General features: G+C 35.2%; 1 protein-coding gene across 1 annotated transcript in view; it reads right to left on the reverse strand.

The window, feature by feature from the left end:
• The window catches only part of LOC5563894, a 569,696-nt gene that overhangs the window by 493,472 nt on the left and 48,967 nt on the right, over positions 1-27,257 (reverse strand). The window lies entirely within an intron of this gene.

Consider the following 27,257-nt stretch of genomic DNA (forward strand, 5'->3'; position numbering starts at 1 on the left):
CTAAAAGGGGTGATTCGCAATTTATGGCAAGCTAAGCGTAAAAAGCTGGATACCTATTAGAACTTCTCCAAAAGCTCCTTTAAAGATTTTTTCAGAAATTTCCAATTCAAAGTAATTTATTCTCGATAGTTTGAATACAAATGAAGAAAATTCGATAATTCTTAATGAGATTCGATAATTCTTAATGAGATTCGATAATTCTTAATGAGATTCCGGGATTCTTGAAAGATCCTTCGGAAAAATAATTCAAGAATTAATCATGTAGTTTCTCCAAAAACCTAGTATCCAGAAGGTGGCCGAAGCTGGGAGGATACGATGGGCAGGGCATGTTGCAAGAATGCCGGACAGCAACCCTGCAAAGATGGTGTTCGTGTCGGATCCGGTTGGTACAAGAAGGCGTGGAGCGCAGCGAGCTAGGTGGGCGGATCGAGTGCGCATCGATTTGGCGAGCGTGGGCCAGAACCGAGGATGGAGAGATGCGGTCATGAACCGAGTATTGCCGCGTGAACTTGTTGATTCAGTGTTATTGGTTTAGATGTTAACTAAATAAATCCCCAAAAAAATCGAATGATTTTTCTAAGGACTTCTCCAAACATTCTAACAGGATTCATTCCACAAAAGCATTGGAAATTGTTTCAGAGATTTTTCAGTACTTCATCTTATGATTCCTTCAGGGTTGCTATCATTTATCTATGAATGCCTCTTTGAATTCTAGAATTTCCTCTGCAGAATTCGTAAGACTTTTTTTACCCGAATATTACTTGTAAACTAAAATAATTGAAACAATTGTTAATATCGTTTTTATTACACATTTTTCGTCAAAGTAGTCTATGGACGACTTTTTGAACATAAAAACACGCAAATTTTTATGCAGAAAAATTGTTCACATCTACTTTATTTCAAAAATTATTAAAGATTTTCTGATGAAAGTTTTTGTTTTTAATGCATTTAATTGAAGATAGAGGTATAACATATCTGTAATTTGTAGATATGATACGGAAAATCATGTTGTCTTCCGAATGCCGTCAAAAGATGTTTTTTAAAATTGCCCGTATCAGAGATATTCACAATCAAAGCAGGCGAGTTTTTGCAAGGAAACCAACGAAAACTCTATAAGGAAAAGAAATAGCGAGTTCCTTCACTCAACAATTTTATAAAAGTAATTCATAGACTACTTTGAAGAAATAAAGCCAGAAAACAACTAAGAACAAATTTTCTTAAAATTGAATGGTCGATAACTTTGCCGAAGCATGTATACCATAATTCTAGATATAAGAAAGTTTCTATTTCAATTCTACGATAATTTGACCCACCTTTTTTTTAACAACACCCAGAAAGGGCCTAACAAATACAAACAACTTTGTGGAAAACGGTTTGCATTTCCAAGCTCTGAATGCATCTCTCAGCGTAAATCTGTTTTCTGGACCACTGTGCAGTGTAAGATTGATTCAAGTATTATTTTGTTTTGATTCGTGATTAAATGAAACGGTATAAAAGTGAAAATCGAGTTGATTCAGAGTGGAATCTAAGTTTGTTTACTTTTCTGACTTACGGGCGTTTGAATAAGTATTCGAGAATTTTCATCCAGTGCGAGCAGCGTAAGTGAAAGACAAAAGCAAAAAATACGAAAACGCATATCTACGAATTGTGCATTGTGCATCTCACGAATATTTCATAAAGTTACTGCATCGTGAAATTCTGACAAGTACTAATAATTCGTACGGTGAATGAAAATAGCGTCATATGTACGAAATACTGTTTAACGAAATGGATTTTGGATAAAATACGAAAATCGGTTTTCAGTGAAGATGGAAAGAGCACTTGTTGAATATTGGAAATGGTAGTGTAGGGAGAAACAAGGTGAACATTGTTAGCGAACTAAAGAACTGGAAAGCTACTGAAAAGGACTAGAGAACTACCTGTTGGATGGATGACTTTATAAGCCCAATTTGCAATAAAATGTACAGACTGAAGTGCGCCAATTGATTACTCTGTTTAATTTGGCGTTCATAAAGATGTCAGGGATCCTATTCAACAGACTGAGAACGTTCGAGCAGTCCTTCGTCAGCGATTACCAAGCTGGTTTTCGTGAGGACCAGACCAGTTGTTTACCTCGTGAATGATCCTTGATAAATTCCGGTAGTATAACTTGCAAACCCTGTTTATTGATTTCAAGACAGTGTACGATTCAGTGGAAAGAAGTATGCAGTGGGAGTAAATGTCTGAACATGGTTTTCCGGCGAAACTAACTTTACTGATGCGTTAAGGCAGTTCAAAATTAAAAAATGTTTGAAATTACAATCCTCATATCTTTCTTACCATCCTTACCATAAAATAGTGTTCTGTGAAATGTTAAGATTTCCAGGTGGTGATGTGAAGGTGGCCCAAAGACGATGTAGGTTTATATTAAAATTACTATGGAGGAATTCTAAGAAATGTTCCAAGCACGTTAGTACTGGAATGTAGGAACAAACTTGACATCCCAAAGTGAAAACTCATTCTTCAAATCATAATGAAGAAATTTGCTTAAGAGCGTAATTCATTCCGACGGATAGAAGAAGAGATATTAATGAGTTTGTTTGCTATTATTAAGCTTAATATGGGATTATAGCCCTGCAAACATCTTCAAAAATCCAAAACAAAATTAGCTCAAAGTGGATTTGTTTCTTCAGCAACTACCTTCATCAAGGTTTGAAGAATGAGTTTTCACTATGGGATGATAAGTTTGTACTTACATTACAATTCTAACGTGTTTGAAACATTTTTCAATATGTCTCCATAGTAATTTCCATACAAACCTATATCGTCTTCGAGCCACTTTTAAATCACTACCTAGAAAGCTGAAAATTTCACAGAACACTATTTTTATGGTAAGGATGGTAAAGAAGATATGGGAGATGGGATATTCAAACTTTTTTTTTTTAAATTTTGAACTGCTCTACTGATACGTTCTACCCTAGATGGTTCATAAATAAGTATTCGGATTGCAGACGAGGTGTCAATCTCGTTTGTGACGTTAGACGGATTGAACCAGAAAGACGCACTTTCGAATTTGTGTGTTCAACATTGCACTCGAAAGTACTATTAGGAGATTTGACGTGCAGAGAAACGGCACTATCATCAAACAGTCGCAAATGCTTTGCAGACGATATCGACCTTATTGAAATCGATCGCAGGCCAGTGGAGGAGGCATTCATGACTCTGAAGAGGGAGACAGTGAGAATAAGCCTGACTATACATTCTACCAAAACGAAGTACATGGTTGCAGGTAGAGATAGAGGTAGGCCTAGTAGTGTTGGTGCTGAGATAGTGCTTGATGGTGATGTGTTTGACGTTCCAACGGTGTTTCTGGATTTTGTTCATTTATTGAGTATTCCTGTGGTTTCACGATATTTGTTTCCTGGCAATCTTTAGCAGCTCTTTAAAAATGACTTCTACGAATGAATTACTCGAGCAAATTCAAAGAACTCTTCAAAGTTATCGACAAGAACACATACAGAAATATATTCAGGAATTCTTCAAAAAATTGTCCTAAAAACTCAAAGAATTACTTCATAAATCACAGAACATGAGCATTAATGATTGATCCGAACAGTATAAGTTTCACAGACATTCAATAAATGGGATGTTAGACTAGCTAATCATTCTCAATGTCAACGTTAGCGTTAGTGTTAGCGTTAGCGTTAGCGTTAGCGTTAGCGTTAGCGTAGTTACAGTATACTTCGTAGATTGGATACTAGCAACATTAATGTAACGTTTGATTATCTCATTCAGACTGCTTACATGAACAAGGCTGGGGAAGAAAACTTGAACTAATCTTGAATAATATTACCAAGTGCATGAATATTGCTATTCCTGGCCACGCCCATCTTTACCGTAACTTAGGATAGGGGAAGGAAAAGTTGATGTAACACTTACTTAATGAGAGGCCACCGACTCAGCGATGCCCTCATAAGTGCTACGAATGAGGAGGTTGGGAGAGGTACTCAGCCAGGATTCGCCTGTTAAGCTGGCGATGCACCCAGGGCGTTTGTTGTTTAAGTGTTTTGATTTAATCTTTTGATAGCCAGGCAACACAAGAGAAAAATTCAGCTTTGAAGATAATTCTGCTCAGTATTAAATATAAAGCAGAACCGATCCCTCTAGGGTCATCGGTTAATAATGAAAAAAACAACACATTCTGAATATGTAAGCAGACAATAATCCTGCAAGAACTACGCACGGTCAATTGTCTAACAATAAACCGACCGGAACGCGCAAACCGACAAAAATTTTCAATTATCGAAAACCAGCGAAAAAAAAGCGTAAGAAAATCGACGACCTGTTCCGCGACGACTAACATGTTGAAATGTGTTATCGAACAAACTTGCCCGGAAACCGAGAATAAAATCCAATTCTAGAAGTTTCGAAGCATTGCAAATTACTTCACATCTACATTCATTCCGGAACGCGAAAATCCAACTAATTCTATAATTCTACGCTTAACAATAATGGAACAAACTCACCGGGTTGATTGATTGTAATAATATTTGTCCCTTCCGGAGTGGAACATATGTTTCGTCCAAGATCCCATGACAGCTACGAATCAACACCGGAAACACAAGTCATATCACTCAATTCACTTTCACCATATATATATATTGTGGTATCACTTGTAGAAATCACAAAACATATTTTGCTTCAGTGAAGTACATAATCAGAATAATGTTTATTTCATCATCCTAATATGACACTCTTCTCTAGCCTACTGCATGAAATACCACAATACTACACTTCTCCTTTTTTCCATAAATCGAAATCAATAAAAAATTAAATTTACAAAATCATAGATAGCCTAAGTATTACTGAAGTAAGTAATTTCCATAATTTAAGAATATGCATTGTGAACGATTCGCTGGACGCAAAGTTGGACGAGCCATCCGTATGTTGTGGCATCCTTTCTAATGTGTATGGTATTTGATATGTAACGCAACACGGTCCATGTTTATTTGATTTCTAAATGAAGAAGGTCCATGTTTATTTGATATCTAAATGAAGAAATTTAACAATATATTAACCATCGTCAGTATACTTATCCTTTATTATTCCTTCTTTTCTCATTTTTGGTTTTCAAACAATACATTACCGAATAGACCTTCTGTTTACAGCCAAATTATAGGTTGTCCTTAGTACATTCTTCTTTCTTGAATCTTGGATGTTGTAACGCCTCATCTTAGTATGTTCCGTCAATCCAGGTAGTATTCTACTTCAGAAACTATAAATAATACATTTTTTTAACCATTGAAATTATATATAGAAACTTATCATACAAAGTTATATGTTGTCACGTTATCACTAGATGAAAATTTTCAATTGGGTACTAAAATGTTTAATTATTATTATTATTATGTTTTATTTAAGACACTTTACCATTTGTCATGGCATTCGTGTCTGAGAAAATGTTTAATGAATTCTTGTTTTTATTTAATAATACGAAAGAGCATGTTCTTGCAACTACTTTAGCAATTTTTATAGCTCAAATAACGGCTATAACTTTTTTTAAATTCAATTTTAAAAATAGTTCCAAATATGAACCTTGACACTCGTGATCATTCACTTTTTCAACAAAATTGCCACAGGGCTTATAGTTTTAACACTGGGGTTGTTCCTATCTGACATTTCGGAAGGGGCGCGGAAAACAAAATACACCCAAAATTTGAGCTTAAACCAAGGGGCGTGACAAAATCTCAAAAATAATAGAAAAATGTTTTTTGTACTTAAATCAATGAAAATCATTTAAAAATTGAGTAAACATGTGTTTCTGCCCTAAACTTAAGCGTTTGAAACTAAAATTGGGACAGGGCTTTAGGACCCTATTGGCTGATAAACTTCATTCATTCTATGATAGACTGGACTGCCAAATGGACTGAGATGAATCTCCTATATCTGTTCTTTTTCTTTTTAGGCAGACTGAAACATTTTGTTTCCTGTGCATATCCCTTTACCATAGATGGACTGAAGACATACTTCCTTCATCTCATGGTCTACTGGACTGCCAGAAGGACTGAGACGGATCCCCTACATCTGGCCTTTTTAAATTGCAGACTGAAACTTTTTGTTTCCTTTGCTTATCCCTTTACCATAGTTGGACTGAAGACTTACTTCCTACATCTCATGGTAGACTAGATTGCCAGAAGGACTGAGACTGATCTCCTACATCTGGTCTTTTCAACTGCATACTGGAACATTTCTGTTCCCTATGCATATCGCTTTATCACTTATTAAGATGGACTAAAGATCTTCAGGCTTCCTTCATCAAGTGATAAATTATCATTACGCCAAATAAACTGAGTATTACTCCTTCATTTTGGTCTTCAACGGACTGGTACCTTCTAAGGTACCCTTGGTTCACGAGAATAGACTAGGGGCTCATTCATTTATTTCATAACGCTGAAAATGACCATTTTTGACACCCACCCACCCCTTCGTAACGCTTTTTGTATGAATATTCTACAAATTTTGTATGAGCCGTAACATCACGAGGACACCCACCCACCCCCTTCAGCGTTATGAAATTTGTGAATAAGCCCTAGGATTCGTAATCCCCTTAATTCCGTCATTTTTTTTTCAACTCCAAATAGACTAGGATAACTTTATCCCCTATATTTGGATACAGAAACGGACTAGAACATTCATAATGTTCCCTACGTTTCTACGTTCTGAACTTCCTATAATTCCGTATGACTGTCTGGAATTCGTAATTCCCTTCAGTGACAGATGGATTTACCTCAATATCTTAATGGAAGAATGGAATGATATTTTTCCAACAATTGATATTGCTGTTTGCATTTGAGATGCAAATCTTTACTAAACGTCCTGCAAATGCGGTAACACAAAACAATCAAAGGACACCTAGCAACGATTTTATAAATCACCCCCACCCTAGCAAGAAAAATCTCTCTTTGACATCGCATTTCTTGAGGAAAATCTTACCGCGTTTGGTGTTCCCGCATTTGATATTTGCATTTCAAACGCCCACAGCAATATTTAGGTCTACAGGTTTTTCCATTCCAGTGCAACATTTTCAACAAATTAAATTCTTATTTTATACTGAGATCCTACCTTAAGTGATTTGCAGCGTAGTCTTGAACCTTCATTTTAATTCATATGATTAAACATTAATATGGTCTCATGGTCAATGGTGTGTCTGATTTTCAAAGTTTTAAATGTTAAAGATTAAAATTCAACAAAATGTTAGACCAATACATAATTTTAAGTTGAACGAGTGAATATCCCATTTATTAATGAAAAACTCCAAATATTTATTTAAAAATCAATAGTTACTCGCGTCGTTTGCATACTTTTTGTTCTTATGTGATATTTACTCACTATCACCTTATGATACCAATGTATGCATCACTGGTCATTCATGTTTTACTACAATTTATTTATGCTACAATTATTTGGTCCTTAATTTTACATCTGTTCTCTGTGATTAAACATTACCGCTTGAACATTTCAATGCAGAAATCAATTGTCTGTTGTTCACGCATTTAAAATGATATTAATTTCTGCTTCATAGCATTTCTCCTTAATAACTTCAACATGAAACAGTTACAAAATTCATTGCATCATTTAATCAATTAATTGAATCATAGCATGCTTGTAAGGTACAAATTGTGTAAAAACAGCGGTCATCGGCACGGTTTCCAAAATATCATCATAGTTAATCATCGTTTGCTTCGTGAAAATCAGTAGTCAGCTGCGGTAACTCTCTGTTGACCCATAAAACGGAAAGTTATCTCTCAAACAGCAATATTGTATTTAATTTTATTACAACACCGCTATACTGTCAAACACATAAAGCTTTGGTGGTCATTTCACAGTTTTCAGTACTGTTTATTATGGTTATTCATTGATTAATTGTTCATAAAGACTATTCATGTTTGTTGTTGTTTTACAATTTCAATAAATATTTAACGTTAAGTGCAAGAAAATAAAAATATTTTTTTCCAAAACGACATAGACTTGAACAAAATTGAAAAAAAAACTATTTGTTAACTTTGCATATCCTAAAGTTTATTTTAAAGCACAAACCTCTTGTTTTATTTTTCTATTCAATAATAATATAGTAAATCTGACAAAATTAAAATCTTTATTATTCATTTTCATTAATATTACAAATGTTGTAATAAGGCTTTTAATATATTGTTTATTTTTAAAAATCAATGGTTGCGAGTATTCCCCAACAATTCAGTATCTATGAGATCATGTTTTCATACATGCCAAAATATCAAATAAAATAGTTTAGTTTCAAATAAACAAACATGTGATAGTTGTGAACATGCGACTGTTACAATTTCAAGCAAATTAGATGGACTTAATGTTGTCTGAATAAATCAAACAAGTTAAAAAAACAGTAGCAATTTTTCACACCTAATTTTTTTATGTTACCTCTTTATATAATTGTTATATGTTATAATTAAAACCAATATATACTCAATGCAGAATAATTCAACAAAATATTGCAATTGTTATATGCTATTAATTAAAGCTCTCAGTTAATAACTGATGAAGTGCTCATAAGAACACTAAGCTGAGAAGCAAGCTCTGTCCCAGTGAGGACGTAATGCCAAGAAGAAGAAGAAGGTATGCTATTAATAGTTTATGCTACGTTTTCGTATTTATGATAGATTGTAATTAAAATTGAGAAATCATTTTTCTAGTTCTGAACTGGTTTTTAATATCCTCAGTAAGCATTGATTTTCGTAAAATATTTCTTCTCGTTTGTTTATATCTAATTTCTTTGATCTTTAGATTTTCTTGAACCAGAAGAATATCAGTCTCGGATAAAAAATACAGTTATGCTGAAACTAAGTAGGGGAATTCGGGGTAAAACCGACACCCTAAGCTTATTGATAAAATTTGTGTACTTTCGCTTGTTAAACGAACCTAACATTGTTATAGAATCACATATTGGTTATAAATCTATCGATCCTTGTGATCGCTCCATGATGTATTTAGGTTATATAGTGATTTAAATCAAATTAATATTTCATCATTTTTAGGTGAGACAATCGAGAGTGCGGGTAAGATCGACACCCTGTTGGGGTAAAACCGACACATGCACTTTGAGTAGAATTTATACGTTGTGAACATCATCATCACATGGCATATTAAAAAGAATGCTTTAAACATGACTTTCGACTTTTATGAACCCTTTATTTAAAGGATTATACACAAATTACGTAAATTATTGAGAAGAGGCTTAATATTCACTAAATATATGTGAAAATTTCAAATGTCCCATGCTAAGATTATAAAGTTGGGGTGAATACACATGGATATGATTAATTTGTGTTCATGGAATGTTTACGAAGTTGAAGTTGTGGCGAATGATTGGTTTTAAAAATAAATACTGTTTTATTTTAACAAGACAGAAAAGTGTTATTCTTCTTCTTTCTGGCATTACGTCCCCACTGGGACAGAGCCTGCTTCTCAGCTTAGTGTTCTTATGAGCACTTCCACAGTTATTAACTGAGAGCTTACTGTGCCGATTGACCATTTTTGCATGCGTATATCGTGTGGCAGGTATGATTATACTTTATGCCCTGGGAAGTCGAGAAAATTTCCAACCCGAAAAGATCCTCGACCGGTGGGATTCGAACCCACGACCCTCAGCTTGATCTTGCTGAATAGCTGTGCGTTTACCGCTACGGCTATCTGGGCCCCTTTGGCAAAAGTGTTATTATTTTTAGTTATTAAAAAATGTCGAACCTTATTATTTGTAAATAAACAATAAAATTAATTTATATAATAAACAACAAGATTATTTATGTTCAAATTCTATAAATTTTTCAATTTAAAATTAGAAAAAAATTCTTCAAGCTTTATCAAATAAGTTTAAACGTGAAACATATAAATATTATTTTTAATACTTAATGATAGCTTGTGGCAAGTTACATAGTATCATATATTAAATGTCAACAAGTTCGCCATCCATGAACTTCACTGGAATTCAAAAATAAAGACTACAGAGGAAGTCTCCCTACAAGAAAGATTTGCTGGAGCTAGATTATGAAGCAATGAAAGGTGTCGATTTTACCCCAAATGAAAGTGTCGATCTTACCCCGAGTGGACATTTATTTTTCAATAACGTTTTCAGCTGTCGAAAAACCAAAAATTAAATTTTTCTTCATTTTATATGAACGTAATAATAGTAAAGGATGATGTAGACGCAGAACAAATAATGATATTTTAAAAATTTCACATGTGAAATAGTAAAAGAATAACAGCGAAATATTGCAACTGCTGTTGCTTCTATGTTATCCAATATGACTTTGTTGTTTATTTTGGCAGATTATTGGTAGATTCAGTTGTAATGTCATCCAAACAACAACATTTCACAAGTAAAGATAAAGCGTGGTGGAAACTGCATGAAAATCTGCTCAAAACATGAAAAATCAAAGGGTGTCGATCTTACCCACAGTGTCGGTTTTACCCTGATTTCCCCTACAATACTGTTAAAGATGCTCATAATAAATTTATCAAAACGTTCACGAATAAAATTTAAAATTTTAATAGCCTCAAGTTCATCACCATCTTTCGATGTCGTTCTTTTAAAATTTGAAAAGAAACGAATTTCTTATGCTTGAGACGAAATTGGGATATTGCAACAGCCCACTTTATATTACTATTGCACCCGCTTAACGGCAAATAATTGTACCTGGGAAAACAAACCATACTCACAACTCTCCTCTCACTCGAGTTACTGCTGCGCACAGCCAAACCTAAGACACATTATCAGGGACTCATTTCGATGCGTTTGCTTCTCGTTTTTAGACTCACTAGAATTATTCTGCTTAATCTCCTTCTTCCCGTATTTCCTTTTTTTATTATTATTACTTCAAACGTACTTTTGTGCTTTATACTCGTCGCTAATGTAGAAATCACAAAACAGATTTTGCTTCAGTGAAGTACATAATCAGAATAATGTTTATTTCCTCATCCTAATTTGACACTCTTCTCTAGCCTACTGCATGAAATACCACAATACTACGACAGCTACGAATCAACACCGGAAACACAAGTCATATCACTCAATTCACTTTCACCTATACTAATTATATATTTCTTCTACTAACTAGTTAAATTTAAACAATGTTCCAATAGGTTAAGTGTACCAGTTATGTCTTAATGTTAAAACATTCGAAAAGATTAAAAATGTAAAGGTTATCGAAATTTCACATATGGCCAAATAGGGAACCACTATGGCCATAACTGGTACACTTTCCCTATATAAATAAGCAAAATCATAAAGTTTTTGACGGCAGAGAAAAATTTTCGCATCCGATTTATATCATAGCACACTTCGATCCGCTAGCTAATCATTCTCAATGTCAACGAATCGAAAACTCAAAATTGAAATGTCTATTACTACGCCAACCGAACGTCCTTACGGTAAGGGGGAAGGGAAGGAATATTCGTAGGACAACCATTATTACTACAGTCTACAGTCTACAGTCACTGCTCTACATAATTTGGATACAACCATTAGAAAGTACTCTCGATTGAAAAAAATGGCTCTCGTAGCATTTCCGGATGTAGAAGGTGCTATTGATTGATTTTTTTTTGTTTGGCTATGAAAAACCAGGTCTTCCTGCCATTGTGGAATCGAAAAAAATGATAAAGCTAATTTTCTGGCTAGACAGGGCTTGAATGCTCAGTTTTTAGTACCAGAACCTTTTGAAATTTGGCAAGAAAATCCCAATAAGGTAGTTGAATTAATTTAAGGAATCGTACCAGATTGGTGTACGTCGCATAGTCAGTCGAAGGCAGTTACTCTGAATGGTAACATGTCCTGAAAATATGCGATAATAAACAGGGGTATACCACAATAGAACAACTTGATGGTCGCAGTGGTTCAAATTAAAATAAAACATTATTACTGAAAACCGAAAAAACCTCTGCATCATCACTGTTGCTATAAGAAGGATCTAAGATAAGGTAAGTATTTTTTTTTTTTGCAATTTCTCATCGTAATAGGCTGTTTTCCATCACGCCAATCTGTCATGAAACGGCCTATTGTCCTGCACTGAATTATGCAGTGCGGGAATAGTCATAATGCAACTGAAACCAGTGTTGTAATGATTCATTACGCAACGCTTTCTCATTACGCAGCTGTTTTGAGTTGCGTAATGAATCAATACACAACATTTTTTTCAGAAATTGTAAAATAATGGTAAATGCATTCCGATATAATTGCTGATACCCTCAAGTGGTCTTCCACGAAATTGCAAAAAATGTTGTACGTAACTCGTTGCAGAGCTCAATTTTGACAGCACTCGACAAGCCTCGTAGGATAAATTTGCAACTCGTGCTGAAAAAATCATCATTTTGCAACTTGTTCCGTAAACTACTAATGAGCCACCTAAAGTTGGCGATGATATCCATGATATTTATATACATCATTGGATTCACGATATTACACAATAACCGCATAGTTAGTCGTCCAAAGACCACAGTCCATATCTTGATCGCTACAGCGTAGCGGCCCCGAATATTTAGAGTTGCCAGGTCCTCTACCACGGGATGCAACCCGTGTATTCGTGCTTTCCACAAAGACGCCCATCTCTACCTGTTTCTATGCTTCCTACATTCACACTAAGTGACCAGGCCCCTGCAGTCTGCCGCATTTAATACGCTTAATAATATTCGCTTCTTTATACACTTGATACAACTCGTGTTTCATGAGCATGTACCACCATTCTATTTTCTAGTTTCCCAACGAGCATTTCCCGCAAAACTTAGGCTCGAAAACATCGAAGGCACCTTTCAACGTCCACGCTTTGTGACCACACGGATAAAAATCTGATCCCCACACCATGATTTACAAATCATGAAATTCATAAATTGATTAGGTCGTAATATCAGGATCACAAATCATGGTTCCTGGAGTCATAATCATGATTCCTCATAAGCGTAACATCCAGTGTGAAAACAATAAGCGGTGCACTTTGCTTCATGTCATTCGTATTGATCACTTTTAATTCAAGATGACGAAGCGGTTGAGTGGTAGGGTGCGTGGCTTACAATCGGAAGGTTCCTGGCTCGAATCTCAATGTATGCTATTTTAAACTTTTTTTTTATTTTGTCGATCATAAACGGATGCGCGACTCAGCATTTTTGGCATTTGAATCATGATTCCGAGCAATCAGCAACAAAAACCTAACGCGTGTGTTGCGTTACGGCAATCTGACTCATGATATCATGAGTCCAAATCATGGTGTACTTTCATAAGATGAAAACACACTAGAATCGTGATATCATGAGCCATAATCTTGTTTTTGGATTCTGATTTCTACCCGTGCATAGAGAACCTTCGAAAAATAAAATGCAAATTTTGTTTCCGTTTGCGAGTTACGTTACATAGATCGTAAAAGGTCCTATTCGCAGCCTCAACACGTATTTTCACTTCGCTAAGTGCCTATAATACTCTAGCCAAAAACTTGAGATTATCAAATTGAATTCTGACTAACACTCCTCCAGCAGGTGGATTACTCCTGGCCCACTTTCGGAGGTTTTTATTTCAGCATACGAGTTGCATTTTCATTTTATGCTTCATATGTTGATAATAATGAATGAAGTCATTTCCCGTTCCCTAAAGACCCCCTCAATCCGCCACCACCAGCACCGAAACGTCCTTCTTCCTTTACTCGTTTTGCGTTTTCGTCCACCTCTAGCTAGCTGATCCGAATCTCGTTGCTTTGACTCATACCTATACGTGTAAGGAGGCAGACGAACGGATGGATGGATGGAATCGGAGTCTGTGTGAATCGTCATCCCCTTGGACTCATCCGTATGTGGGATGTTTTCCCACCCGACCCGAGTGGGTGGGATGGAGGCGGATTTGGATGAACCCGATTTGATATACTGAACATGTGAGCATACATTTTTATCGTCAGCTTGCGTCGCAATGGGAATGAGCACTGTTGCTCGTAAAGGGATAACTGTCCCATAAGAAAAAAAAAATAACGCTCAAAACTTTAAGTTTGCCTTTGCCTTTGGAAAACGTCATCGTTTTCCTGTAAGGAAAGGTTGGGATTTCTTGACCGGGCTTTGATTTCAAGGTGTAATTATCAACAGTAGATTGTCAAACTTTCAATCGATATTCGTAAAATTACTTAATATGCAACCACTTGTGGAATGGATTTGGAAATATTAGGCACTATGACTGTTGAACAACAAAAAATTCGAACGTGTTTGTTGTAGTCTATTGTTTAGAATTGCAAAAAGAAATGAAAATAGGTTTTTCTGTATGAAAAAGTTACATCAGAACACAGTAAAGTAAGCAGACATTAAATTCACATATGAGAACAATGAAAATAATGTATGTGCTATTTTTATGTTCGTAAAGTTTTCGCATATTTTCATATTGTTGAGCATGAATGTTGCAATGAGAAGGTGTTGTTTTGAAAATCCACATGGGACAGTTATGCTATTATGTAAAAACTGTGTGTGTGCGCCGAAAGGAAATGATTCAGAATTTTCTCATACTTGTACCGACCAGGATGATGACGCCTGGGCGCTTCACGGTAAAAAATCAGCACGTTCGATTGAATAGCTTGATCACTTGACTCAATTCAAAACATCAATCACCATGATTTGAAGAGTTCTAACTTTGGATTTGCTCTACTGTCTCTAGAACTAGACTCTGAAGTGAAAAGTTGTTGATTTTGAATATTATGTCTTTTGTGTGAAAGCAATCATTGACAGCTCGTTGTAGAAAGTGATTGAGATCAATTCAATCCCTTTCAACATATGCGAGTTGGTGTCGAGGTAAGACACTAGACTTGCACTCCGAAGATTGTTGGTTCAAATCTAGGTCAGGCGGAAAAGTTTCTTTTAACTTTTTTTTATTTCAATTCAAAACATGCAACGTTGAATTCAAGTGCTATTACCTTGATTTTGTCAAGATTCAACAGTAGTGCAAATCCAAGTGCAGAACTATTGAGAGAATGGTGCTTATTTTTTACCGTGTTTTGTACTCCCAACTGTTTCGCTGATGATGGTGGGAATGTTTGTTGAAATTAAACAAATTTTTCTGTGTTGTGTATTGCTTTTATACTTCGGTACCACGTTGCCATAAGCCTATTCCCTGGATGGTGCCGACGACGGTGGAAGGAAATTTTGCGCAGTCTCAAGTGCGTAGCACTGATGTATGCAGAACAATTGAATTCAGACTTGTAGAATGCAATAAACACTATAATGTTACTTTTTTTCATGATTATGGAATACTTTGCATCTTATGAGATGGAGCTCTGGTTTTATGACGATGCAACGTTGTAAATACATAATGCAGGCATGAATTATGAATCTTTTCTTTGTTTTAAGCCCTTTTCAAACGATGCATTTTTTAAACTTCAATGCACAACTTTTGCGAATATGTTGAAGCCTGAAGTGTTTAATCACTCTGTCAAAATATCGCCATTATTGCACAAAAAGCAATATAACTATTTTATCACATACAACTTCTCCAACCATTTCATTAGGTTTGATCTGATAATATAAGAACCACTAAAGCTACTTAAAGCTACACAGCTACAATTTTTTACACATCGCATCGTAAACATTTTAAGCAAGATCACTGTTATCGCACAGTACAAGTTTTATTTTTTATGAAAACTATCTTGCTGCATAGATTTACATTAGATATTATCAAAGCCAAATAAACCCACTAAGGATATTTTTTCCCAATAATTATGGATAGACTATCTCTCACAATCACACATGCACATTCGGAAACAAAAGCAGCTTCGCATCGAAGTTTGGGTCCAGAAGCAGTGTTTAATCAACCGTGATGTCATATTTGATTACCGGATGGCTTAAAATTGGCTAATCCTCCACCAAAAACACCGAAAAAGAGACGAAGCCAACACAAAGCGACTAATCCCATCAGCGTGAAACGGGTAGCATCAAACAAATATTCCGACAAACAATCATACGGATAAGCATAAATACCTCATACCTTGGACTCAACTCGAAAGAGTCATCATCTGGTGAATTTTCCATTTCGACAGACGCTGAACGATGATTGCGATCTTGCACACGGCAAACGGAAATGGAACGCCGCCCGCCGGACGGTCAAAGAGAATTGTTAGTTCATCTGCCGAGGCAGCCGGCGGAAAGCAAATCGAAAATCCCCCGCAACAGTGCAGTCCTGTGACTACGTGGTCATCCACATAACCGACACGACGAAGCCGGCAGCCATTTTCCTCTTTCTCTGCGAGCTCACGGAACTAGCTAGGATTTACGTGTAAACTGTTGGCGCACTTCATCCACCTCGAGCACTCCAGCCGGACGAACGCTGGAACGTCGAATCAAGGGAGCCTTTCATGTTGTGCATGGAATAGAAATTCGGAACGCTGGCACAAGCCGTAGCAATGCCATTCTCTCCCAAATGCTTCGATGCGGTGCCGAGTGGAATGCTGCTGCGTGGCTGTTTCATTTCATGAAGGATTGATAGATTTCTTTGGAAATTGAATCAAGCGCACTGACTGACATGTTTGGTACGAGCTAAAGCTGATTGTAGTACAAAAGCTTATCCCGATAGAATATCTCAGCTTACAGGGTGGAAACATTATTTGGATTTTATTAGATTTTCCCACGGGAACTGCGGAGATTGATTTGAATTTACTTCTATACAGGGGTACCTGTTGAGTACTGAAACCAAGCCTCTAATTTCGATAGGCTTAGCTAAAGGACTTCGTGGAGTTTTATAGGATGATGAGTCATGCCTTACTTTGTAATTGAACTAAAGACATTTGGATTAAATAGATAAGATAAAAGGGTTGAGCTATCTTTTGTTGATTCTGCTTTTCTGAGCATTCAAATATTATAGGTCCAATGGGGTGGAATAAGTAACCCTGCAATCCCAAGGCTGACATGGTAATTAATCAATAGACATTAGACCTGTTATTCTTGTAGAGTAAAATGGGACAATTGATCCATTGGAGCAAATGTTTTATTTAATATTTCTAGCTCGATTCAAATAAAAGTTTTAAACGCCATTGCACATTGGTCCCAAAGCCATAACTAGGAAGACAAAAATAATTGCGCTCTACAATAGTTTCTTCGGCAAAAAGTTGCACAATCAAAAGTTCTAAAAGTGCTTGGAACAAAGTTTTTGCGAGAAATTATCGTATAAAAAGTTATCAAGAAAAAACTGATTTTTCAGTACCACCCTAACTTTTTTGTTTAAAAAAAAATCATAACTCGCGAACCATAACAGATAGAAAGTTGGGTTCTTCGGCAAAGTTGCTCCAAATCGGTTGTTCTAAAACATTGTAGAACACAGTAGCGTAGCTAGGGGGGTGCGGTAGGTGCGGTCCGCACCGGGCCCCGAGCTCCTAGGGGCCCCAAAATCGCAGGGCAGATTTCTCATAGCATTAAAAGGTCGACATAGTTTGAAGGAAACTCACAATTTGTAAGATCTCAAAACGAAAATGAGCATGGCAAGCATAAGTTTCGGAGGAGACTTGTATAGGGGCCCTCTGATTATCCCTCATTTAATATTTTAGGGCCAAATTAAGAAGGTGCCGAGGGACCCAGTGGGACCGTGGGTTTGGGGCCCCCATTTTAGGTGCCTTATTTGTTTTGTAAGTAATTTTCCTTGTTGTTGTTCAATCGTTTGTACGCATGAGAAAACTGAGTCTTCTTATAGCTAAACGCGGCCCTGATCTAGATACTTGAGTAGGATGAGAAACATATTTTGAAGATTTTTAGTCTAATGACGATTTTTAATTCATAAATATTTTTTTTTTCATGCATTCTTATTTTCAATAAAATCTACCCTAGTTTGTAGGCTACAAAAATCTGAAGCAATGGTAAGCTATGAGCTGGTTCACATTTTCTTACGATCTGAAGCATTGTCTTTCATTTTAAAAATGATACAAAAATCTTCTCAATCGTATTTACACTAGGGCAGTTTTTGAAAAAGTTTGAAAAATTAATCCCTTCCTATCTGTTTTACCATCCAAAAATAGTGTTCTGTGAAATTTTCAGCTTTTTAGATAGTTACAGGTCGGACTCGATTATCCGGAGACTCGATTATCCGAGATTCGATTATCCGGAATTTTAAACTCGATTATCCGGAATTTGATTTTTTATGCTCTTGTGTTTCAATTTTTATGCATAAATCTGAGATAATTTAGTATTGCAATATACAATATGAATTGTTTTGCAGTTTAGAACATATTTAAGAAAAGGGGCAATTTGAAAAAGTGTTTTTTTTTTGTGTATGCTGGTCAAATTATTTTTTCTTGTAAAGACTCCTACTGTTCTTAGAAAAAATTTCTGGCTACGCCACCGCATCATGTCAAGACAATGTCATGATTCACAATAATTCTCTAAAAAATCACGATGGAGAGAAATTTTGAAAAAAAAAAAATGCCAAGCACTTTTGTATTGGAATATAAATTAAAACTTATAATCTCATAGTGAAAAATCATTCTTCATACCTTAATAAAGGAAGTTGCTGGAGAAACAAATTCTTTTTTCTCTAATTTTGTTTGAGATTTTTGCAGATGTTTACAATTTATTCAATACGATGAATGGGAGAAGAGATATTTATCAATTTGTTTGTTATTATTTAGCTCCATATGGAGCTAAATAATAACAAACAAATTGATAAATATCTCTTCTCCTATTCATCGTATTGAATAAATTGCTCTATTCAGCAACATCCTTTATTAAGCTTTGAAAAATGCGATGTTAAGTTTGTACTTACATTATAGTACTAACCTATATCAATTTTGGGCCACCTTCAAATCACCACCCAGAAAAGCTAAAAATCCACACGACACTATTTTTATCGTAAGGATGGTAAGCAAGATACGGGAGATCAAATTTTAAAACTTTTCTGATTTTTGAACCGCTTTAAGCACATAAATTCAAGGGTTTTTTTTTTATTTCTATGTTTGAAATAATTTGAAAAATAATGAATGAGTAATAAGTGTAGAATGAATCAGCCAAAGATTTTGATTTTATATTTAGTATTCAGGCTGATGCAAATATACATTTTATTTAATGCGAGGAAAAAATATTTAGGGTAGAAGCAAATAAAAAACATATTTTTTTTTAATTTGAACATTTTTTAAAACTGAATCATTTCTCTCCTTCTGAATTTTTGAATTTTCGAAAGAAATATAATATTTGTTTCAGTCTTACCTCAAAACCAATCCTTCAGAGATAACTACAAGTATTTTTTTTTTCAGCATTTCAGCTATATAGTATACCGATGATTTGTTGAAATTGTTTAAGAAAGTATTTTGATGACTCTTCAAGGGTTTTACTAAAAGCTCTACAAGAGCTCCTCCATGAAATTTGTTGTAAATCAAAATTCCTTTGAGTATATATTTTTTTTAAATTCAACATTTCTTACCAAAATTCATACAAATTTATTTTATCGAAATCTAAAAAACATCAGGATATTTATTTAAAAATTTCTCTTGGTAATTTATATGAAATAATGACATGGATTTTAACAACATTTTCGAATTCTTGGAAGTATTCTCCGCGTTTTTTTTTTAACGAAAGCTCGTAGGAATCTCTAGATACATTCAATAAAGAATACAGAAACGTATCCAGAGATTTCTTCAAGATTTCGTTAAAAAAACTAACTCAAAATATGTTCAAGAATTTTCTTAGGAATTCTTTCAGGAGCATCATTAGCAACAAATTCAAGCAACTCTTTAATGAATGTTTGAATCCTTTGAGCAGAATCTCAAATAGAGAATCTTAAAAGTAGATGGAGTACCGTGTACCTTTTAATTCCGCTCCTAAATGCTTATCTTTGTCAGATACGCGTATTTCGACTACCACTTGCAGTCTTCTTCAGTGTCAGTTACCCGTATCCTTTTTCTGGCCCTTTCATGTAGAAACTCTTTTGCAGCGCAATGTCACCAGATTTTTTTTCTAGTAATTTCTGAAAGAATTGTTTCTGGCGTAAAACCACTACAATGTAACTAGTATTTTTTTAGAGAGACTTTACCCAGAAGGGGCATTTGTCTCTAACTAGTAATAATCCATCCTGCGTTCCTATATGCACGTCAATTTATAAAGAAATTCTTAAAGTAATTGATACAGTGATTTTGAAAATTTCGACCTGGATTATTATAAGGATTTTTCAAGACATCCTATAAGAATCGTTCTAGAAATTTATCAAGGTTAGTTTTTAAAGACACGTTAATGCTTCTAGTGGGCTCTAACTACTCTTTGTAGGAAACACCACACTAGACAACGGAGAAGCATGCAACGACTCGATTACCCTTGGCCAAGAAATCCAGTGGTCCGTCCAAGTATTTCTTTACACTGATTCTTCCACAAATTCCTTAAGATTTTTCTGAGGATTTATTTTTTATTCTGGTATTCATCTTAGAAGTTTGCGAGAGTTCCTCAGATTATTGGAAATCCTTATGGATCTGTCCTTTTTTCAGGGAGCCCTTGTTGGTTTCGTACATAAAAGCAGTCATTTCCCCAAAAACTCTTTAGCGATTCTACCAGCTTTGTTTTTAGGAATTCTTGTAAATATTCTTGCAAGATTTCTTTTAAAATTTCTTTTACAAGGATTTTCTAAAATAATCCAAGAATTTAAGGAATTTCGAGGAGAGTTCCTGGAAAATATGTTTATTTCATAACATCAGTAATAAAATCAAACATTTTATCTTGAAAACCTCCACGATCCGCATAAAAAACCACAACAAAGAACTTTACAGTGCTTTGTGATTTCACCAGATATTGTGATATGAACTGTCTAAAAGTCTTGAGAAAATTCATCTATTCCTACATATACAGATCCAAGAATTCAAGAATACCTTTAAATATTTTTTTCACAGGATGTAGTATCAGAAACAACTATCTGACGGAAATCCTTTTACAGGCAAAACATTTTTTGACTTTTTATCACGAAATTTTAATCCATGTGTTAAACGCTTTCGAAAAAAAAGTTAAAGTTAGTAAATGTTAGTGCGGCTAAATAAAGGAATATTTTGTAAACCTCTATTTGAGGGGCCCCAAAATCTACCTCCGCACCGGGCCCCCAAAACTCTAGCTACGCCACTGGTAGAACATTGTTTAGTCCGAAATGCGTCAGCAAAAAGGTTTATATGCTGATCTCGTAAACCATGTGGGCCACCCTAATTTCACATCACTGAAAAAAATGTCTAAAAAATATGGCGAAACTTTGCCCAAGACACCATATATCTAAAATTGACGGTTTAGGCGCAATTATTTTTGTCTTCCTAGATATGGCTTTGGGACCAATGTGCATTGCGGTTCGAATGCTTTTCAAGTAAAAGGCTTCTCCTTCAAATTGTATGATAGAAATAAATATTTGAAAAAGTGATGGCAATTTGTTGGTTCTCGACGTGGAAATTGTAATGTTCGGTCGAACTTTGTTGCATGGAACAAAACAAACAAAGAATCTCACTCGATCTAGTATGTAAGGACATAGTTAGGTCGATCAAATAGGTTTTTTTTGGCCCATAGTAGGTCAAAAGCTCAAATTTCACGGTGGTAAATATGTTGTATAAACTGGATTACTAATAAGGTCGAAAACAGAGCAGATGAAAAAGTATCGGGAAAAATGAACAATTTCAAAGAATTAGTGAATCATCATATTATGCTTCATCAATATTGTTTTTATTGGAATTATAAACTTTATGTGTGAGTTTATTTGTTTAATATGTACCCAGATCGTTACGAACATGATTTTTATTTGCCCAATTCTCCTGCGAGAGAAATTTTGAAAGCAAATCTTTTTAATTTATAATTTAGACAGCGAGTTCAATAATGTTGTGATGGGAGCTTTTTAAATGTAAACGATCTTCACAGGCTTTGCCTTGAACATTCGCACTTGTTAAATGATTTAAAATGTTCATATCTGAGGTGCTGAAGACATAAACATAGATTTGCTTAAACTATGCATTCTGATGAATCGTTATGAGGGTTAAGTTGAAGTGTGATAAGCGGCTCTGTATTGCTGGAAAACTATGAGCTGTTGTGTATCTAAATTGTCTTCAACTAAAGAAACAAACATCTTTTTCAAAAATGTATTACACGCCTTTGTATTAATGGTTCATCAACCCTCTAAAACCTAAAATTTTTATTTTCGATCATGTTTCATTACACAGCGTAACAAAAATGACATTTTTTCGTGTCTCAAGAATCAAATTATGTGTCTCTAGTAGATTTGGGGTTGCTGAATGTGATGCCGTTCTCAGAAATGTTCCAGCACGTCATAATTTTTAGCTACAGGTTGCCAAAGTTGTATAAAACACTGGTTTCATTAATGTCTACATGAAATTTAAACAATGATTTATCAAAAAATATATTATGATTTAATCTACCAAGCATGTAAAATAAGACTTTAACTATAATTTTAGATGTAATTTGATTGAAATTGTACGATTAAATTGAGGTTAAATCAATTTTTTTCAACATGCCTGCAGTCTCCATACGAAATTCTTCGTTTTTCTTATATGGTAAAATACAATATTTTTCTAAACCAACAAAAAAAATATCTTTTGAGCATCGGAAGTATTATGAACTTTGTTGATAAGTATTGTTATACACATGAAGTTTGAGTTCTGATGCAAATTTAGCAAATAAATTGCCATACAAGCAGGAAAACTTGCATGCAAGTTGGATTTTTATTATTTTTTATTTTTAAACATGTCGATCCTTTTTCTTCAACACTTCAAAGACTTCAATATTCTTGTTACTGGTTTTGGAAATAATTAAAAATTGAGTATTTACGTACGTTTGAAAATATGAAATGTTTGTTTTATTTCTAAAACGCTTTTTATTTCCGTGTTATGAACGGAGTAACAGGTTTGAAATTGTTTCAATACTACCAGGCCCTTCTTATGTAATAGGTTGTGGAAAAATATAAAAGGTTCATTATTTTTTATATCACACAAATGTTTATTTTCGATCTAAATATCATTTTCCGTTATCTGAAATTGTTCTAAATACGTTTTAGGCAATAATTTTTTTTTTTTTCAAAAAAAAATATGAATTTTTTTTTTTTACAAGGATTTTTTTCTGTACCACTTTTATTTTCCGTGTAACTAACGGAAAAACAGGTTTGAAATTGTTTCGATACCACCAGGCTATTCTTCTGTGATAGGTTAATTGTAGAAAAATGTAAAAGGTACGATTTTTTGTATCACACATTTTAAATGAACTCCAGGCATTTGTGGGTTATGAAAAAAAAACAATTTCCAAACATTTTTCAGATATACAAAAAAGTTTCCAAAGTCGTTAGAAAATTTTGCTATGTACATGTTATGGTCCAAGGTTACAAATAAAATCATTCTTTCCGACCTATGAAAAAAATCTACAAATACCAATGTGTACCCTATTTAACGCGGATATGGATACCAGAGGTTTAACACTAGGAAATGATGTGCCAGCAAAAGAGGTAAAACAGTGGCCAATAAAATTACTTACATTGTTTCCCCTGGAATGTCATCCAGAGATTTTTTTCTCTGAACAACACAAGCGATTCTCGTGGATTTTTTTTCAGACATTTTTCAACAAGCTTACTAAAATTTACAATTAATTCTTGAACTTCTCAAAGGAATTCTTAAGAAATTCCACCAGACATTATTTCGTAAATAACAACTAAACTCTTCATTTTTGGTTAAAAAACTACTCGATGAATAACTCAATATTTTTATAAGGATCACTTCTAAGATAACTCTATCAAGCACTCCATATCCATATCCAATTTATATCAGATTTCTAGAGTAACTTATATAAAACAAATAGAAAAACTTCTAAAGTAATTTGTTCTATAATTTCAGCTTAATTTGAATTCGGAAAAAAATAATTAATTCCTGTCAGAAAATATAGCAGCTCATTTAAGAATTTCTAAAACATTTTAACGAAATTCCTGACGATAAGCCTCGTAAAACGCTTAAGTGTTTTTGTAGAATTTATCACAAAAAATGTTGTTCTTTTCCTTGTCTTTTATAATGGACAATGATTGGCGTTGAAACAGTGTAATTTTCCCTGTAGGTACAGTCACCCCACGCAGTTGAATCACCCACAATTTATGAATCAGCTGACTTCAAAAGACAAAATTATTATCAAACTTGCCACAAAACATCACAGAATTATTTTTACTGATAAGAAACTCTGTATAAAAATAATTCTGTGATGTTTTGTGACAAGTTTGATAATAATTTTGTCTTTTGAAATCAGCTGATTCATAAATTGTGGGTGATTCAACTTCGTGGAATCACTGTATTTGTATCTAACATATAAGAAAATGGTTTACATAAGCTGTAAAGTTTCATGATTCTATGGCGTACAGATTGATGTAGAAACCATTTTTTTCCTACTTGCAGAAATTCCAGACAATTTTTTTTTGGAGGGACTATTTTCAATTATTGTGCTAGAACTGCAAAAATTATGCCCGAAAAAATTGGCGGTACTTTTGTCAAACTTGTCAATGGATTATTATGGTAAATTCAAAATTTTACTTAATTAAAATTAAAAAAAAGATCAAGACACGGACACCGTCTTCAGCCATTTAGCTGTACAGACTGTAACTAATACTAGACAACGGACAAGCATACTCCAATGGCACAGCCAAAAAACATTCTTTACGAAAAGTTTCAATGGCCGATGCAGGAATCGAACCCACACCCCATGATGCGCTCATTGCCTGATGACACTAACCGCACGGCCACGAAGCCCACATTTTGGAGTAAATTTGTGCATTGCATTGCACTGAAAACTTGTTGAGGAATTTCTGATGGTCTTTCAAGTATAAGAATCCGCTATGTAAAAAAAAACACATTTATTCTTTAGATTCTAAAAAGTGATGCTTTTTAGAGTATTTAAAGATGATTATTTATATTTTTTTCTCTTGAGGTAAATGATTACACGATAATTAGAACCTATCCAATCGAGATTTCAGAATTAGCCAGAATTCTGCCAGAAAGCCTCTGGAAATTTCGCCCTGGAATTTCACAAGACTTCAATTTCAGAATAAGGAATTTGCCAATAATAGATGAAACTATTTTTGCTGTACATATTCCTTTACCACTATGCTGATTTCGGAAGCAGTTTCCTGAGTTTTTCAATAAATTTCCTCTCAAGATTCAAAGGTAGCAGATATTTCCAGACACTTTTCGTAGGTAATTCTTGTAAAATCAAGGGATTTGGAGCAGATTTTCCAGAAAAGAACAAAGAATGATTTTTGACGCAATTTGTGATGTATTTTGGAAATTGATTATAAATAGTGCATTCTCGAAAAAAATCATTCAGTATTTAGCCGTTGTATGGCACGTATTAATGAACCGTTTAGTTCGAAAACCTTTGATTATCGGTGTTTCTCTCACCTAGAGTTACATATTTCTCAGGAGCACATAAATGTACTGACGAGCCTCCAACCAATCCGTCTCTCAGCTCATCGGAATCCTAGTGTGCTGCGCTAAAAGGAGGCTCACGAAAATCCTAAAAGCGCGCGCTAGTTGATGTGCTCTCGGGGAGACTCGTCTCATGCGCTGTTTGGCGCTACGGCTCGCCATCGGTATCCAAGTTGTGAAACAACTGCTTAGTAACGAAGAGCCTCTACAGCTATTTTCGCCTCATTACGCAGGTGTCTAGATGGCTTACATGATATGGTAGAAGCCTCGCGATCCAAGAGTTACAATTTCGATTCTAGTTGAAAACTTTTATAATCACTTCAATTATTGTGCTGAATTTTAAACAGCACATGTGACGGAGCGCATGAGACCGCAGTGAGACACTTCTCAAGAAAAATGAGGCGCACCAAAAAAGGTCTCACAATGTACAGCGCTCCCGTGCGCTTGCAAGCAATGAGGCTCCTGCACCTAAGGCTGCAGCACGTGCACAGCCTCACCGAAGCAGTCCAACAAGTTGTCTTTTTCAGGATTGTCATTGAGAAATCATATTTACAGTCTGAGCTAGCGACATCCCAGGCATTTCTTCAGGAGAAGGAATTGGCCAATCATCCCTGGCATTCCGAAGAGGAATTGGCCGCTGAAGCAGGGACCCTTCACCCGAAAGGATTGTCCTCGTCATCTACTGTCCGTGATCGGACACTTCTCGAGCAGGGCATCCTCCGAAAACATGGGAAATCATAATGATCTTGACGTTTTTCAACAGCCTACTTGATGGCAATACGAAGTTTGCCGGGACCACTAGTACACAATATTTTTCTATCGAAACAGATCAATGAAAACATTCTGATGATTCTTTGTTCTGTCCGCTTCCCCCTGACGAGATTTGCGAGACTAAACAAACAATATCGCCAGAGATATCATCAATTCAGATGAACACGCCTCAAAATGCGACTGTTTTGGAGCTGCCGAAGAGATTCACCAGCAGATCTTATGGGAAAGTTGCCGAAGAGAATAAGGCTGCCGACAACAGTCACACTAACAAGAGATGTTCGCAGCAATGTAAAAACGTTTCCAACATCATTTTGACAAGTCTGTCGGAGTGAATCGATAGAGGATTGAGCAGCGCATAAATGTAAACAGACAAACACGGAATTTGTCTGCTGAAGTCCGAGAAAATTACAAAAGAAGCGCGGCATCGCCTTGGACTACCGAGAATACGTAAGTTCCCCTATCTAAGGTTAGCTTCGGGAAACCGTAAAACCTGCGGTCTAGTCGAGGTTAAAGAGAAAAATATTTTAGGAAAGGATAGGATTGAATTATTACGGTTGTTAAGAAAATTTTCCTGTTTGCGGTAGCCGCAGAGTTCTACCGCAGCTGTCAAAGTTCTACCGCAGGCTTCGAAATCATTCCATCATTGAAGCAAATAATTCAATCATAGTATGCTTGAAAGAGAAAACGCTATGAGAAATGGCAACAAACAACGATCATCAAGACGGTATCCAAGGTATCATTTAAGTCTGCTGATGATTTACTAGTGCAAATCAGTGATGTGACAGCTGCGGTAGCTTTTCGTTGAACCGTAAAACGGAAAGTTTTCCCTAAAATTGCAATATAATTCTGATGACTTTCAGCAGCTTTGCATTCTGACGTCCTTGCTGCTTGTCAAACTACGAGTGGACAGAACGTAAACCTGTAACGACACAACAAGCGAGTTTCGAGATGGAGGAACGAAACGACAAGACGGAGGAATCAAACAAAGATTTCGGCTTGTTTCAAAAAACTGTACGCGAGTTCCTTTTTCATGGTTTCCTTGCGCTCATGGTTAGTTTCTCTTGGGCC

Source organism: Aedes aegypti, chromosome 2, assembly GCF_002204515.2.
Source record: "Aedes aegypti strain LVP_AGWG chromosome 2, AaegL5.0 Primary Assembly, whole genome shotgun sequence".
Taxonomy (NCBI): Eukaryota; Metazoa; Arthropoda; class Insecta; order Diptera; family Culicidae; genus Aedes; species Aedes aegypti.